Raw genomic sequence first — 17,858 nt, 5'->3', positions numbered from 1 at the left:
CTGTCTGGAACAGTTTTCAGTGTTTGCTTTTGCTTTACTCCTGGGATCCCAGTGCAAATAATTACTTCATTCAATTTATTTCACAGGTCAACTTTGACTCATAAAAGCATTAAAGCAGGTAACCCCCTAGGGATGTTGGGAAGACAGATGAGCAAATAGATACGAAACTGTCGAAAGCACTTTGAGGGGGGGAAAGGCACTTTATAAATCCAGGATATTTTATGGTTATGTGTTCACTTCACTCCATTTGTTATCCAGAATGTGCTAGTTATAATTAATACACAATGTTGGGAACTATTATAAATGTACCATACTCTTTTTAAATAGTGAAGAAGATAATTGTGTTTGAAAAATCTCATCCTGTATGAATTAGAATTCCCAGTAGAGTGCCATAATTGAGAATAGGGCTGAGTGCACTGGATGGGGAAAACAGTCGTCTTAGCATGATAGCATGTGTTCAATCAAAAGGTAGAGTGCCAAGAAGGAAGCATGCAAGTCCTTAAAATACCAGTTTCAGCTTGCCCAAGCGGGAAGCTGTTACTGCCCAGGCGTATGCAACAGTGACATCCAGCGGTTGTGGAGATAATTACAAGTGAATCTCATTTGAAAATATAAAATGTTTTAAATTATAATAAAATATTCTGTATGGTCAAATGTTGTCTAGATTCTTTATCTGGCCACAGTGTAAGTCAATAATTCAGGCTGGATGTCAAGTGAAACAAAATTCACTCTATTTCCTAAGTAGTTTCCAAAATCTGTTTTGTTAAGTGTTATTTTGATGTTTTTTAATTTACTAAAATTATAGTGCACCAAGGGTCTCCCTGGCCCTCCTAAGCACACTTAGACATTTTTGCAAGGACAAATGAGACTGCGTGCATGCTGCAGACACAGCAGAAATGAAAGCTATACTTGACTCCTCTGTTAAATACTCCAGGGAAAACATCCATGACCCTGAACATTTTCATGGTTGTGGAATTGCTCTAAGAAGTTCATTATGATTTTTTCCAAGTCATTGAAGATGAAGAGAAAGAAGAAGGGTAAGAGAAGAAAAGGAAAGGAAAATAAAGGCGAGAAGGAAGGAAGAAAAAAGGAAGGAAGATTGGGAGGGAGGAAGGAAGGGATAAATGGGAGAAGGGAGGGAGGGAGAGGGAAGGGAGGCGAGAAAAGAAAGCACAGCATTACTCATTAATCTTCAACAAGTTTTGGTAATAAGTCCATGTAGTATAATATATACGAAGAGGGAATTCAAAGGGATAATTAGCTCCCCCTCAACTTCTTGTTTTAAATTGCATTCCTTCAATGACCAACCAATTAACTAAGTTAAAAAATAATAATTTTCATTAAAAAAAAATCTGAAAACAGCTGCTGCTGCTGCTGCTGGACCTAGACCACTGCCACTTGTAGGAGGATGCTGGTAAGGTGGCCCCCTCAGTGACCCTGGGAAAAAACTCTCAACAGAAGCCTGTTAAGTCACCTCAACCTGGAAATTATGTATGTCTATGTCAACGCTGAGTATATCACGTGACAGCTTACCAACTTCCCAGGCGGCACTCCCAGAAAAACCATCATCTTGTGCCAAGCTTTTCTCAATTTTAGATTTACCCTTCCTATTGGGGTTCTTTCCCTTCATCTGTCTGCCTCTTTAAAGTTCTCAAGTTGGGAAGAATTTACAGGCACCCTCTCAAATCTAACAAGATAATCAAGACATAATTCCATAGAAAGCTCCAAATACCCTTCAGCTCCTCCACCTCTCTGTTGTGCCCTAATGGAGGAGAAAGCACTGCTCAGAAGCTGCTGGACTGGGGGAGCTCGTGTGCAGGAGGGCTGCAGTGGGCCCTGTGCGGAGCGCGCCGGGCCAGAGACACGGGGAGGGTCTCCGGAAGGAGTGCCTGGGAAACGACCTTGTCAGTGAGAGTTCTGGGAGACGTGTGTTGACACAGAGCAGGTGAATCTGCAGGCTGTAGCCAGGTTTGTTTGCTTTTACAAGGCCTTTGAACTGCAAGAGGGATTATCCCGATTCTAAAGCAAAAGAATGCGTTCCTATCACTGTTCTCTCAGTATCTTCACTCAGAGATCCCTCTGGCTTATTGCTTCTTTGTGGGGAATATATGGAGAATTGGCAGACCCAGGTCTCACCTCTCCTTTTAGTTCTGCAGGAGTCTGGCCGGGTGGCTCTTATCCAGAGCACCCTGTAACTCTCATTTGATAATTTATTTCTGGAATCAAACCTGGGGTCCCTCGAGAGCAAGGGTAGAACCTTCCCTTGACAGGCTGGAACCTCCTACATCAAGGTGGCCACGGCCACCACATTACCAGGCTGGCATGAGGGATCAGTTCCCTTCCTTTCTCCCTAACGAAAAATCCTGTCTTGCAAAGCTTCCTTTGATGTTTCAAGATTCCCTAAAAAAGGCAGTTGCCAACATGCATATCCTCTCCTGGCTTACAGCTTCCGGTATAGTTTTACTGCAGTATATAATCTAATAATCCGTTTAATTTCTTTAGAGAGATGTTATATATATATACAGGTGGCATTTGGATGGAATCACATGCCATAAACCTGTCTGCTCCTATCCAGGTTCAGAATACAGAAGAATCTGTTTTACAGACATTCTAGAATTTTTACATGGTCAATTGGCTGGTTTTGTATTCTGGAACATATCAGAGCATCTACAGGAAAATATATACATAAATTCTATAAAATGGTGGCAAGATTTCTGATTTACTGATACTACTGGTTTGAATTTTCACAAAAATATTTAGCTATGGGACAATGTATTAGGCGTATTCTTTTTTTTTTTTTTTTTTTAGGCGTATTCTTAAAGGTAAATAACTGCAGCCAATAAAAGTTGGGCCTATAAAGGGTCCCATCTTCTACTAGTTTTCTGCACCGAGAATTACTACCAGTATAATCATGGCTCCCTGCACGCTAATATTTCCTCTGATACAGTATGATCAATGTTGTGGAAAAACATTTATTATATTTCTTCTAGCTACTTAAAGGCATTACTGAATTATGGGCATCGCAAAACGAATCCACTGTGCATTTTTTCTTTATGTGACGTTTTTACAATCTTCATTTTCTGCTTTGCAGCCACTGAGCTATAGAGATCCACACTCTGTCCCTCTTAGAACTGCCACTGGGGCCACCCTCTCCTTTCTGCTTTACTACATCTGAAATGCACTTCCTATGATAACATTCCTTTTCATTCTGTGCCAGACTCTTCCTTGAAAGGAAGAAGTGAAGAAAGAAATTAAACAATCTGTGTTGTTAATAACAGTTCTTAATCTTCTTCCTTAATGAAGGTGATGAAGTTTAGACTGAGAAAAGGACAAGGGGAGGAGATGGTATTTTACGGAATCATTCCAGGAGAGCTGATGGACTCTGAATGGGTGTGGGTTTTGCAGTTTTGACATTTAACAATTTTATTAACATCTTCGCTTGTTGTGCACCTTAGTCCACAGGATCTGCAGTGGGGAGAGAGTGTCCAGCTAACAGCCCGTGACTCAGGCCCTGCCAGGGGATGAATCAATTAGCAAGAGAAGCAATGATGCAAACACTTCAGGGTCACTCAGGATGCTGTTTGCCTTTTTGATAGAGAAAGCCCGCCATAAATAACATCACACCTCAGGAAATCATTCCGGGAGGCCCACATGCCGGCAGGGCTGCAGCCTGGGACGGAAGGAATCGTTTGCTCATTGTGTGTATTTCCCCCATCTCAGTCAATGGAGGATTTGTAGTAAAACCAAAGTATTTCAAAGGAGGACAGTATGCGGTAACAGAGGCATGCTTAGTGATTTCTTTTAGTACCAGAACCCGTGATTTATGACCCAGAGTTCGAGCCAACTTTATTACAAAAATGACTTCACCCAGAATAACCTTATTCAGGGCTCTCAGGAGAATGATGTAGCACCCAACAGCATTATAATCTAGCAGATAGTCACAAACAATTCCTTCCCCAGCCTCGTTTCCGTCCCCTTTCAAGAGGCGGCCTTCCCCCTCTACCTGCTGGCAGAAGCGGGGTCCCGGGCAGTGCTCTTTCTGTGGTGATCTGCCCGGGTCAGGCATTTGACAATAAGCCAGGGCAGAAGCCACCTCCTGGGTCTCAGTGGCATCTTCCCCAAGCCTGTGCCCTGAGGAATAATGTGTAGAAGACACCCACTCACCCTTCATTTCCTCCCTCACAGAGCTTGCCTGCTCCCTGCACTCCCACCCACTCTTCCAGAACTCGGATCCCCATCACCTCAGAGAGGCTTGCCGAAGCTCCCCGCTCTTCTGATTGCCATGGAAACCGCCAGCCACACTAAAACCGCCAAGGCTGGGTGTCCAGGCAGGGTCCCTGGGGCGTACCAGGATCTGGGAGCTAGCCTTCCATCTTATTAAACTCCAGTGTCAGCTCCTAGCAATTGTTTTAAATTTACACCCTCAGAGTGCCTTAGTGGGATTACATGTCCATTTGCATTAAAACAGGTTTCTGTCATTAAACTGCCATACAGTAAGCTTCCTTGGGACAAATTAATGAGCTCTAAATATCATCAAGTAGAAGTTCACTTCACCAAGATGGCCAACAAGGGGGGCAAGAGGAAGTGATGCTCAGAAATCCTAGCCCAGGAGAAATATAAGTGCCAACTACAGAAGGAGGTCTTGTCCAGGTCCTTCTTCGCTGTGAGATAAGTGGCTCTGATTTAGAGCTCATCTGAGAGTTGGCAACATTATCTCTGCTCACCAAGAGCCTGCGTTCACTTCCTAGTCCCGATTCTGAATACGCGTTTCCCTGTGTCTGCTGAAATTCACCAAGGGCCCACTGGCCCCTCTGCTCCGCGACAGCGTCTCAGTCTACCGTGTTTTACCCCGTTGTCGTCTATCCTGGAGGGACTTGTGTGCATCTAGGTTGTCTGAGGACGACAAGCACACAGCAGAGCATCACGCAGCTGGAGTGAAGGCTCCCAACTCTAAAATGCTATTACGGGACTGTCTGGACCATCAGCTGGGGGCCTGGACCCTGGATCATTGGTCCTGATAAGGAGCACACTACACTGGTCATCTAGAAGCAGAATGAAAACAGAGAGTTGTTGAGGCTGGATTGTCTCTGTTCACAGGACTGCCTTGCCCTTACAAATATTTACACACGTGTGTCTAAGTAGAAAGATTTCACTAAAAAACAAGTAAATCAACCTCCAAACTTCCTTGTATGTAAAGGAGGAAAGACTGGCTGCAAGACAGACTTCCCAACCTGCAGAAGCTGTGATCTCATTTCTGTGTAGACAGAAATTACAGAGGACAGTAATGTATGATTGAGACACTGCTATATTTAGAAATGACAGGATGGGCATTATTAATAGCTTAATTGACATTAAGGCAATTACCCCTACTCTTATTACAGTTTGTAGAATTACACAGAAAATATTGGCTGAGGCCTTTTTTCCCCTAGAGCTACCCAAGGATACAGCATTTTATTTCATGCCAGATCCCGGTTTTGACATTAGATACTTAGCCATAGAATGATTTCAGTAAATCATTATAAATGCATTATAATAAAGATGTTATGAGCTATCAGATATTAACCCCCAACCCCTAAAGAGAGATAAATAGTCCAGTTGCATGATTCCCACTTTTGTTTCATAAGAAATAAGCTTTTGCAAAGAGCAACTGACTAATGAATTATAAAATGGTGTGTTGAGCTCAGATAATTAAACAATGCATTTTAGTGTCTAGTGTAGGATGAACACTAAATCATATACAAGTAAAAAGGGAAAAGCCTAAACCCCCAAGCCCAACTCCTATTTTCAAATAACATTACAGTTGGTCTACAGTCCAGAAATGCTCAACTGTTTTCTCATCTGATTAGAGAAACTTATCAAGTATAAGATCAGGACACAAGTAAGTCAACTAAACCAAGAGTCAGAGCAAGAATTCTGGAGGTGCTAATTTCATAGAAGCCCACAAAGTTATTTTAATGGAAGTTTTACATGGAGATTACCTTTCTTTCCAAAGTGTTTAATGGGGCAGAAGTCTAGAAGAATCTGGAAGTTCCCAAGTTTCTTTATACCTTTATATTTTATCTCTTAAATCATAATAAAATATACTAGTGGGGGTGGGTGGGTGGGGTAAAAAATCTGATACTGATAATAGTCTTGGTCTTGTAGTGCTGTAAAGACAAACAGGAGGAGGTAGAGAAATACAGAGACTGGTTTGGGTTCTAACCACCATCTTCAGGTATATCACCAAGCCCAGCCAGGCTACATCTAGTGGTCAACCGTGGATCACCATGAAGTTTTTGCCTGACTGTCTCCCATGTGGGGCTGTTTTGCCATTGGTGGCCCTTTTGGCATGTCCTGGGTTTGTCATGAGATGTGAAGTTGAGTATAAGCACGGCCTCAATACATGTTTTAATTTTCCAGCCTCTCAAAGACAGGGCGACTGCTCCAAGGCACTCTTCTGTTTCTTCATCGAACAGCAAGACACTAATGATTGTCTGGACAAAATCAGAGATGGCCTTGGGCTCCGTGTGAGCAATGACCAGCGGTGCTTGTGAGCAGGACTTCCCTGGAACACCTGGTACCTCATGTTCCACTTGACCAGCCCTCTCCTGTGCTCCCGTCAAGCCAGCCACTCAGCCCTATGCCCCCTCTACTTCCCCAACCCCATGTGTCACCTGATGCTACGGACCGCCTTCTAAGGCTTATTTCTTTCAAAATAAGATGAGGATATTAATAATGCCCACCCAGAGGGTTGTGTGAACATTACATGAAATTAGTTATTTAAAAGTACAGAGTAAGCCCACGATTAAAAGGTATTTATTTTTAGTTTATTTATCTTGTAATTGTCCTCTCCTGGTTGTTCTCTCTTCATTCTACCTTTATATCTTCCAATTATCTCTCCCTCCCTCTCTCTTTCTCTCTCTCTCTCTCTCACACACACACGTTTGCAAATCCCTGAAAGGCAGAGGCTCTGACTTGTTCATTCAAGCATATCTTTCAGTGTCTAGCATGTGTTTTGCTTAAGGTCACACTCCATACATGCTTGCAACACTGAACAATATTAATAATACAATAGCTACTAGTAACATTTTCTGACCTCTTGGTATGAGCCAGGCACTCTGCTAAGTATCATCACCTCATTTAATTCTTACAAGTCTCTTAGACAAGTACTATTTTCATCCTCATTTTATGGGAAACTAAAGTTTAAAGACATTCTATAACTTGATCAAGGTCACACAAGCTCATAACTGGGCACCCAGGATGCAAAGAATCAGCCTAGTTTGGAGTCTGAGCCCTTATTTGCCACATGTTGAGCTGGTTTTCTCAGCTTTTTCTCTTTTAGGCTGAGCTCCGTTAAGGGATCAGCATGCACCTACTCTTACAAGGATGATTTTAAGGACCTCGATCTTTGGTCTTCCAGGAAGTTCAGAAGTATATGCAAACTCTAGTTTATAGCTACTCAACAGTCACTTATCTGCAAACTCCTGGATTATTACATAAAACCATCCAAAAAGATTTTACCATTGTGTACACGGTAAAGTTAATTTCACTTTGAGAGAATGTATCTGAGGGAAGTGATACACTCAGTTAAGTACTCAGGTTGGTGGCCACAATAGATGGAGCTGTCTCATCATTCTTGACAGCCTGGCTCCCTGGCAGCCTTACTCATCGCATGGGCACAGGAAAGGGATGGCCTCCTGGTCTTAGAATGCTTATGCTTCTTAGTGGTTCAAGTCTCACAAGCCCCACACCTTAATTAAAGAGGTAAATTAAAAGGAATATTCAACCTGAGGGATGAATTCTTTTAGTAATTTGAGGTGGATGCTTGATTGAATAAAAAGACACACATGGGTTTATTTAAAATTCTGCCTTCATGTGCAAGGATCTGTGGAGGAGGTTGCCTAAGGTGGTGAGGAGTTTGTGTAGCCAGAGATATGTGCTTGGCAAACAGCAACCAGAGGGGACAGGCCTGAGGTCTGCTGCTAAGGGACACAGCCTGGCTCTTTGTTCTCTACTTGCCTCTCAGGCACAGCAGCCAGACATTTGCGATCTTCCGAGGTCTTCATTTCAAACTTGCTGACCGAGGGCTGCGTTGGACACTACTAGGCTCACACAGAGTCAGGCCTCCTCTCCTCTCAGGCATGTGGAGGCTGCCACAGCTTGGCCCCTTAGCAGTGGCTACTGCTTGTGACTACTCTCTTGTTGTGAACAGAGGTACTTGTGTCCCTTCTGGGCCAAAGCATTTTATTTTCAGAAGACGCCCCAGCTCTCTCCTCCTGGGCAGAAGTGAGCTTGGAAGCCTGTGTTGAGATGACAGAAGGCCCAGTATCCTGGATTCCTAAATGACTTGGTGGAGATGAGTCCTCCGCAGGCCCATGGTGGGCATCAGCAAGAAGCAAACTCTTTTTAGATTAAGTCACTGACATTTGGAAGCTGTTTATTACCACAATAAAGCCAAGGCAATCCTGAAAAATCCAGGAGCCGACTTTTTGTTCAGAAAGTGTGGCCTTTCTTTCCAAGTCTTAAGATCTTGAATTTTTTTCCCAATAGCTTTATCCACTGATTCAGTGGTTTACACATTGTTTTTCTATCCTTTTGGTAAAATCTCAGATGACTAAGATTGCCAAATGACCTTATTTGGAAAGAATGGTGGTTTGTCTTTCATCCATTGATAAATATTGGTACTGTGAAACAAGTGGGGGACACAGAACACAAGATCACCTTTTGAAAATAACATGGCTGAATGAGATGGTGGAAAAAGAAGGGGAAAATAGAGAAAAAAGAGAACTAGAGAGATAAAAAATGAAAAGTAAAGAAATATAGAAAAGACAAAAAAGAAAAGTAGAGAAGACAACAACACAAAAGACGGGCAATTTATTTCACTTTAGCTATAGTCAGCTGCTGTAGTTGTGTTCCACTCCAGAATGTATCTCGCAGGATATCTTTGACCTTTGGTACCTAATGTATGTGCCTAGCATGTCAGGGTCCTCCAGAAATGTTGGCTGAAATTATAAATAAAGGAGTGAATGAATTTTCATTTTATAATCTTGGGAGCATGTATTACTTGAACTGGTCTAGGACTATGAATGAGCATCCCATCATATATTGAAAGGCAGTGGAAAATGTGAGAGAGGAACTAGAAATAATTGAGTTTGAATAGCTCTTTATAACCTTTAAACCTGAGTCCTTGAAAAGAGCAACTATGAGGTCAGAGCAATTATTCTTTGTCCTAGAAACAGGACATCACTGATGACTCAGAACAGTCTGTTTTACAAAGTGTTTCAAATAAACTGGGTAGAAATGTCCTTGTTTTGCTCAGCCTCTGGCTGAGCTGAACTGAGGGTACAGTCAGCACAAAGGTATCTATGGCCTTGATGTTGTGGAAGGAAGGTGACAGAAGGGAAATGGAATAAAATTTGCAGAATATTTTTGAGAAAACTTCAAAGGGAGCAAGGAATAGCAATATTACCAGAGGGTTAATAAGAAGGTGGATCTGGGAGGCATCTGACTGCCAAGTGGGAACCGCCAGCAGAATATTCACCTAACTGGGAGTAATTCACTCTGCAGAGATGTGCGGAAGGACTGTGGCAGGGCCGCCCTCATTCACGGATGTTCTCTGGTAAATTGAAGGAAGCCCATTCTGAGGACATGAAGGAAGTTAGTCCTTCCTCTGAGGGAGTATGAATCCAGTGTCTCCACTCTGTGGGCTTATCTGTGTGCATGTGTGTGGATGTTGTATGTGTTGTGTATGCACACAGGCTCACACACACTCATGCACAGTTCAGAGGTCTAGGAATGGTGACAGGAATGGAAAGCAGTGAATGAGCAGAAAGCTGCTAGATGGCAGGCTGCAGGAGGATGACTGGTGTGGGCAAGAAAACATTCTGCACAGTAAAAGGGTATCCCTGTGAATCACATGGAAAATGCAGCAAAAGGGCTGTTAGCATGTTGGCTGCAGCTTTAACAGAAAAGGAAGTTCTGTTGGGATAAAATTTCTCCTGGAGATGAACACATTCTGTATACCCAAATTCTAATTCATCAACTTCTACCTGCCATCTTGAGCTACACTTGTCTCCTATTTCTTATCAAAGGGACAAGCATTTGTCTTTCCTTGGCTCAAAATCATGAGCTGCTTCTCCTCGCTCTTCCCTTCATTCAATCTCTTTCCCTTTAAAATGTTTCTTGGATTCCCTCTTTTCCTCTCCCTGCCTGGGCACTTACCTAGCTGGTCTACCTAATTCTGGATCATCGCTCTTCCTATTCGAAATATAAGAGCCACATGCAAATAATGAAACACTATCCCATAATCCAAGACAGAAATGGTGAGTGTTATAGTAACAGTGGCCCTCTGTACTAGATTTTCCAGATAATTCAGATTTCATGTAGTTTTATTATTTTTAATAAAGGTAATTTGTTAAAGGCACATACATGATGAAAGACAAGAAAATGTAAATATTATCTGATTATTTTTGCACTTCTTTTTCTCCCCTTTGACCTTCCTCCTATTCAAGCAGTTGGCCATGTCTCTTGCTCTTTAGCTCAAGGAAGGGATGAAACAGCATTAAAGAGAAGCAGCATTTTCTTCCTAACTTGCATATTTTAAAAATTCACCCTCTTGGGGGGATAAAGACATTATTATTAGGGCAGAGGTCAAAGAGTAGGGTGCAAACATGAGTATAAGCTAGGCTTTTCCTCTTCACCTCTTACCAAAGGAGAGACCACCACAATTGATGGAGGAAGATTTGGAGGGAAGCAAAGGGAAGCAAAGATTTGGAGGGATCAAAGAAGAGGAGACCTACATCCCTAAGAATAAGAACTTGGATCCTGTCAGCTGACTGCAGATGGTAAGATGGTAAAAACCCATGGTAAAAAGCCATGTAATTGTTTTGGGGAATAGAGGTAGGAAGAGTGAAACTGGAAAATTATTATAGTTACTTTGGAGGTTAATTCGGAAGTATCTGAAAAAAATTGAAACTGTGGAGAAATTTTTACACATATCTGTAAAGATATTTATACGAAAATGTTTATTGCAGCATGACTTCTAAAAAGAAAAAAAAAAACAATTTCTGACAACTTACGTGACCATTTACAGATGAAGGGATAACTTAAATGTGGGATTTTGTGGCATCCATAGACTATTGTAGAGCAATTAAAAGACACTGTCTAAACAACAGGAAGAAATGATAGGGGAATTTAGACCTTAGAATCCAACTGCCTGATAAGCTTTAAGACTTGAAATATAAGTGAGGGCAGAAGGAGTGGAAGGTGTCAGAAGATGAGATGGCTGAATGGCATCTCTGATGCAATGGACATGAACTTGGGCAAACTCGGGGAGATGGTGAGGGACAGGGAGGTCTGGTGTCCTGCAGTCCAAGGAGTTGCAAAGAGTAGGACACGACTGGGCAACTGAACAGCAACAGCCCTTAGAATCCAGTTGCCCAATAAACCTTAAGACTTGAAATATAAGTGCCTCATTTTACAGATGAGAAGGAAGAGGGGCCTAAAGTTAAATGGTTTCTCATTTAGAGAACAGCCTGTTGTTTAGAATTCCAACCTCACCTTTTGTCCATGATGTCATCTGATCCCCCAAGTTGTCTGGTATAGTTTTCAGTCTATTCCAGGAAGCAGAAAGTTGTTCCCTCCCATCTCCCCAGTATGCTAGCACAGAAGAAGAGAGAGGGAGAGGGAAGGAAAAAGAGAAGAAAGCTGTCTCCCCTTGCTCTTGAGGTCACAGTACAGATGAAAAGCAGAACCAAAATTGGAAGCCATAAAAACCTCTAAGTAACCTGTTCTCACATGTCCCTCATTCACAGTAAGGGGTTTCCCGGTCCTTTCCAGGTCTCCATTGTCTTATTAGCAAAACAAAGGGTTCGGCTAGAAAAATTATATCCACCCTTAAGTTCAAAATATTATCCCTGCAAAGAATCTACTTTTAGCTATAAAATCTAGCTGTTCAGATTTCACTGTTGAAATCTCCACCTATAAGACAATGTTTTATCCACTTTCCCAAATCTTTTGTCTATGCCCTACAATTTTCCACTGGTTGGTCAAACCTACAGACCATATGCAATCCTTCTTTTCCAATATAATGTTTGATTCTCAACATTCCTAAAAACTAGTGGGAAGGATCTTCTGTCTGGGCTTTCAAGATAGGGGCTAAATAAAAATCTCAACACTAAATGTCAGTCCCAGGAGTTTTTCTAAGATTGGCAGCCCAATGTCAGCGAAATGGCCTTGGCTCCATCTCTGTGAAAGCCTCAAGTGGGAGTGGAAGTCATCACGCCCCAGCGCTAACCTCCCGGCATGGTCTGGTGGGCTGAAGAGGAGTGGGAGTCAGCAACTCCACGTAAAGTATTAATTGTGCAACTGACTTGGGCTGTGACCTTGGAGGAAACTGTTTCACCTCTAGGCTTCTTTCGCAAAGGAAGAAAAAGTTGTAAAGAGAAGTTCTCTGAAAAGTACATTAGAGGCTAAATGTTACAGTCATTAAGGAAGCAAAAGGAGACTCGGCATCTTCTTCAGCCCGAACTGCATCCTTTTGGCGTCCCCACCCACACAGCCAGCAGCAGAATTTAAAAGTGTCATTGTCCAGCCATCAGAAGCACACCAACTCTAACGGAAATGCCTCAAATTCACTCTTCACATTTAAAGTAACACACTTTAAAAAATTATTAATGGTTTAGTTGTGTGATCATCCATGAATGAAGGGCATTTCCCTCTCCCACATCTTTAATGGAAATAATTAATGAGGTGTTAGAAATTAACAACAATTAACAGTGCATAGGAACAAAGGCAGAAGGTCAGAGACTCCAAAGTAATACAATTTTGCTTCTTGAGTAGAATCTTGCCATGTCAAGAAGTGACACACTTCTGAAAGAGAAGCATTTTCCGTGTTAAATATGTTGCCATTATATTGATCTTTCAAATGGGGAAAAGTACGGACAATAGTTCCAGTAGTCTCACATGTAACAGTACAGATTTCTCTAATAAACTCTGAGAATTCCTAGCTTTGGTATGTATCTCTGGGGCACAAATACACCCATTGCTCCAGAACATGGGCTCAAACACCATTATTTTTTAAGATTATGATGTTAACAGAAGGAAGTAAATTACTTGGCACTTCTATCAAGCATACTGGTTTTGCTGAACAAAAAAAAAATACTAAAACATAGAACATTTTTCAGCTTAGTATTGATAAACATTGCTTGACAGAGCAGACTTATAATTTAGCAGTAGTGGGATCATTTTAGATTATATTGGATTCTAGTGGATTTCTGGAAATAACTGCCGCTTAGAGTAATTATTAATGTATATCAGTTATACAAATTACATATGTGTTTTTATATTTAGCTATAGGATCCTGGTGAACATCATTTTATATATCTATATCTATATACACAAGGGTTTCCCTCATGGCTCAGATGGTAAAGAATCATCTGCAATGCAGGAGACCTGGGTTCGATCCCTGAGTTGGGAAGATCCCTGAGAGAAGGGGATGGCTACCCACTCCAGTATTCTGGCCTGGAGAATTCCATGGACAGAGAAGCCTGGCGGGCTACAGTCCATGGGGTCACAAGGAATTGGACATGACTTAGTGACTTTTACTTCACATACACAGATATGTATGTAAATTTATAAATAGTTTGCCTTAACCTTATCTACCTGATAGGTAAGTGCCAAAGAATATTACTACCAATATATTGGGTCTCCCAACTTCACTCCATGCATTTGTTCCCATTTTCTAAAACACAGCCAAGAGTCCTTGAGCCAAGGTCTTATGTATATCCCCAATACTGAAAATATAGTCAGAGGGAGTGAGTCAAGCTCAAATCTACAACTAGATGACCTCATCAAGGATATCCACCAAGGATATTTTACTAGAGAATGGGTATGGGATAGACCTATTCCTCTTCTACCCACAAAGTAATTATAATTATAATTACATTACCTGCAATTATAAACATAATTAATTATATTCCTGCAGCACTTTAAAGCTTACAAAGTACATTCACAGACATTAATTATTTAACCTCATCAGTTCTCTGTGAAGCAGGCAGAGTAGAAAACCTGCAGAATGGCACCAAGGACTTCTCACTGAGACCAGACCTGTTGCCTCCAGGCTTCCATCTCCTTCTGTCTCTCATGATTATCTCCTTAAACCAAATATATGTTGAAAGTGAAAAAAAAGACAATTTCTAGAAGCAATGATGCTTCTGGCTTCTTGGTCAAGCCATTTTCAAACAGAGCAGCACAAGTGGTGTTCAGAGAGGGAATGAGCTAGAATTTGTGGGAGGAGGTACCAGGTTCAGTGACCTCAAGGCTCTGGTTCGGTCCAGGTTTCCAGGATCAGCTCACATACCCAGAGCTACAATTGGGTTCTCGTGGACAAGAGTCATTAGCAGAACAGACTCTGGGAGCTAGAAGAGCAAAATGTCCATGGCACATCTAGGATATGCACCTACAGTTGGGAATCCCAAAAGAGTAAGTCAGAGCCCCACACAGCTCTGGTAACGGGATGGGATCTTGTCATGACACCAGGCAGTTCAGCCCTTGGCTCTTGCCGGTTAGAGGCTCAAATGAACAGTCTTCTGCCTGCTTTTCAAGGATCTCCCTCATACCCACCTCTCAAAATGCAACCTAACACATCACTAAAGGCTTCCCCTTGTGCCTTCATATCCCATCCACTCGCTGTCTCACGACCAAGCCACCTCCTGTTCCTGGTCCTAGGTTCCTCGCTGTAGGGCTCCCAACCCTGCGCTCCTTCAAGTCCCAGTCCAAGGACTCCTCCTCTGGATAGAAGGGGAAGTATTAATAGATGTTGGTTTTTCTGTTGAGAACTTGGTTTTCTTGAAAAAGAAATTTACACTCAAATAACTACAATAGAAGTGGTAAGATGTTCAGGGCCCTAAAACAGCACTACTTAAAGTGTGAACAAGTGACATCAGTAGTACCTGGGAACTGGTTGGAAGTGTAAATTCTTGACTCCCATGCAAGATCTACTGAATTAGGATCTTCAGGGCTGGGCCCAGGAACCAGTATTTTAAGAAGTCCTCCAGGTGAATGAGATAATCTAAAGTTTGAGAGCCCCTGCCTTAAAGGGAGATTTTTATGCCAAGTCAGAGAAGAAGTGCTTTTGGAGACAGCCCTTTAGGAATGATAGGAGTCAGACCCCTGGAGACAGGTAACAAGCATTCCAAAGGTGAAGGCAAGGGGACCAGAGGCCTGATCCAGGGAGGTGGTCTGGAAATAATAAGGATTTCCATATTGCTACACCTAGGATGGCTGCAGAGTTGCTGGTAACTTTCAATAGTAACATATTAACGTTGGGGCTTCTCTGGTGGGCCAGTGGCTAAGAATCCTTGTGCCAAAGCAGGGGACACGGGTTTGATCCCTGGTCCTGGAAAGTTCCCATGTGCCACTGAGCAACTCAGCCGGTGCGCCATAACTACAGAGCCGACACGCCGCAACATACTAAAGCCTGAGCACCTGGAGCCCACGCTCTGTGACAAGAGGCGCCACTGCAACGAGAGGCCTGTGCGCCGCAGTAAAGAGTACCCCCTTTCTTCCTTGAAAGAATTCAAGCAGGTTTCTTCCAAACTTGGAAGCAACAGAACATACCAAGTGAAGCAAAGCCAATTAACTCAGCAATTGGCAACCATCTTCAGACACCAGGATCACCCATGGAGCCTTCCAAATGCGGCAGTGATGGGACTGCACACCCAGACATCAGGATCAGTTGGCCTGTGAGGCCAGAGCAGCACTTCTTGTTGTTTGAGGCTCCCCCAGGTGTTCGGGGTGCACACAGCACTAGGATGCAGAACTGGCCAGTGGACAAGCATCTGCTGCTTACCTCCTCAGCGGTAGGCGCTCTGCTCCACACAGTGGGAGGTGCCAGGAATGAATAAGACACTGCACCAGCCATAGGAGTGGATATCTTCCAGGATCTGCAAAAGACCAAGGGGGAAGATAGAAACAGTACTAGGGAGCAGAGCAAAGGAGGTGAACTCAGCTAATGCCTCAGAATTCAACCCTAGAGCCTGCTAGGAGAATGGGGGAGGACTCAAGAAGGAGAGTGTTTATACTAAAGAAAGCAGATAAGGAAACCATCAGAGATTGCTGTGTAAAGTTATGCTTCCCCTTTGGAGGTTAACTGGCATAGACTAATTTGTCACCTTCTGCCTCCTTTCTTAGCAAGAGAAACTCTGAATGGTTTAGTATCCAGGCCTGGGTCAGGGTCTGGCGCCTATACTGCTGATGGTGGGACATGTCTTTCTCTTGGCCAATGAGAAAAGAAGGAAAACATTTCAGGAGCCGCTAAATCCCAGGGTCTTTATTTGAACTTCCCTGGACCAGGCAAGTTAGTGGTATTTATGGCTTAAAAGAATTTCCATCTGCAAGTTTATCTTCTTGTTAAAAATCAGCCACCCCCTACCCTAAACAACCAAAGACAATAAATCAGGGCTTAAGTAAAAAACAAATACTTATCTCCACAAATTGAAATCCCTGTGGTCGTTAACATACTATTTTTTTAGTATCAGACATCGTAAGAGGTTACATGATTTGTGGACGGGAGTGAGTTTCCCTTCAACTGGATACACAGAAGGCATGGAAATGAGACCAGATGTTGTCCAAGCTAAAGGAGGAAGAGCTGGGCTAACATTTCCTGATGAGTTCCAGTGCTTACTCAAGCTTCTACCTCTCCTGAATGACCCACACGGGGGCTGCTGTTATTTTTAACCAATTCTGCCAAATGATGACTATCTTTGCCAGTCTGGTTCCTTTTTCTTTCACAGAAACAATGGTGTCAATGGCGGATTCAATGTATGGCAAAACCAATACAATATTGTAAAGTAAAATTTAAAAAAAAGGAGACAAAAAAAAAAAAAAAAAACAAGTAACATCTCATTCCTGACTACTGAATTGATGCACAGCTCTGTCATTGTCATTGACGGAAGGACAGCAGAGTATTGTGCATGTGCTTGTTCAGTTGTGTCCGACTCTTTGCTATTCTATGAACTGTAGTCTCCTAGGCTCCTCTGTCTATGGAACTTTCCAGGCAGGAATACTGGGGTGGGTTGCCCTTTCCTTCTCCAGGGGATCTTCCCAACTCAGGGATCGAACCTGTGTCTCCTGCATTGGTAGGCGGATTCTTTACCACTGGGCCAACTGGGAAAAGCATAGCAGAGTATGGTGGCCACCCACTGATGCAATAAACTACTACTATTTTTATTAAAATATTTTTTTAAAAAGGTGTTATTTGTTGCCCACTGCTGAGTGACTTCACTTTCACTTTTCACTTTCACGCATTGGAGAAGGAAATGGCAACCCACTAAAGTATTCTTGCCTGGAGAATCCCAGGGACAGAGGAGCCTGGTGGGCTGCCATCTATGGGGTCGCACAGAGTCGGATACGACTGATGTGACTTAGCAGCAGCAGCAACAACCTCAAAATAGCCTCTTCCAAGAAGGCTCTATACTTTTCGTGTTCATACCTGGACTCAAGTATAGCATCAGTGATGGGTCCAGACAATAGCCTTTCTACCCTGACACCCAAATTGTACCCACTCCCCATCCACATTGCTTGGGGGTGTCAATCTCCCCCTGTTCAAAGTAAGCCCTATTTAGAGATACAATAGAAGTAGTTTATATCAACTATGTCTACTGATCTGTCAATGTCACATTGTCTGAGATGTCTTCTTTCATGAAAAATTTCTGAATAATCTTTGGCAGTTTTCTGTTTTGGAAAATATGAGACAATTTCTCACTCTCTCAGAACCTCACTTAAAATGTATATGATCTTTGGGGATTTGGGTTCCACATCTTCAGCCATTTTCTGCTATTTATTCCCCATGACACAGTGAGTTTTCCAGCACTATATAC

General features: G+C 42.5%; 1 protein-coding gene across 5 annotated transcripts in view; it reads right to left on the bottom strand.

Moving 5' to 3' along the window:
• Window positions 1-17,858, bottom strand: part of LOC122688494 (histone-lysine N-methyltransferase SUV39H2-like) — a 380,972-nt gene that overhangs the window by 62,278 nt on the left and 300,836 nt on the right. For 3 of the 5 annotated variants that reach the window (XM_043894502.1, XM_043894501.1, XM_043894503.1), the window contains one exon: window positions 15,830-15,923. The exons of the other annotated variants lie outside the window; for them this stretch is intronic. The gene's annotated coding sequence lies outside the window, so the exon portion shown is untranslated. The remainder of the gene's footprint in view (window positions 1-15,829; window positions 15,924-17,858) is intronic. 5 annotated transcript variants of the gene reach the window in all.

The sequence above is a fragment of the Cervus elaphus genome, chromosome 33 (assembly GCF_910594005.1).
Source record: "Cervus elaphus chromosome 33, mCerEla1.1, whole genome shotgun sequence".
In the NCBI taxonomy this organism is placed as follows: Eukaryota; Metazoa; Chordata; class Mammalia; order Artiodactyla; family Cervidae; genus Cervus; species Cervus elaphus.
This window is presented reverse-complemented; position numbering and strand designations above follow the sequence as displayed.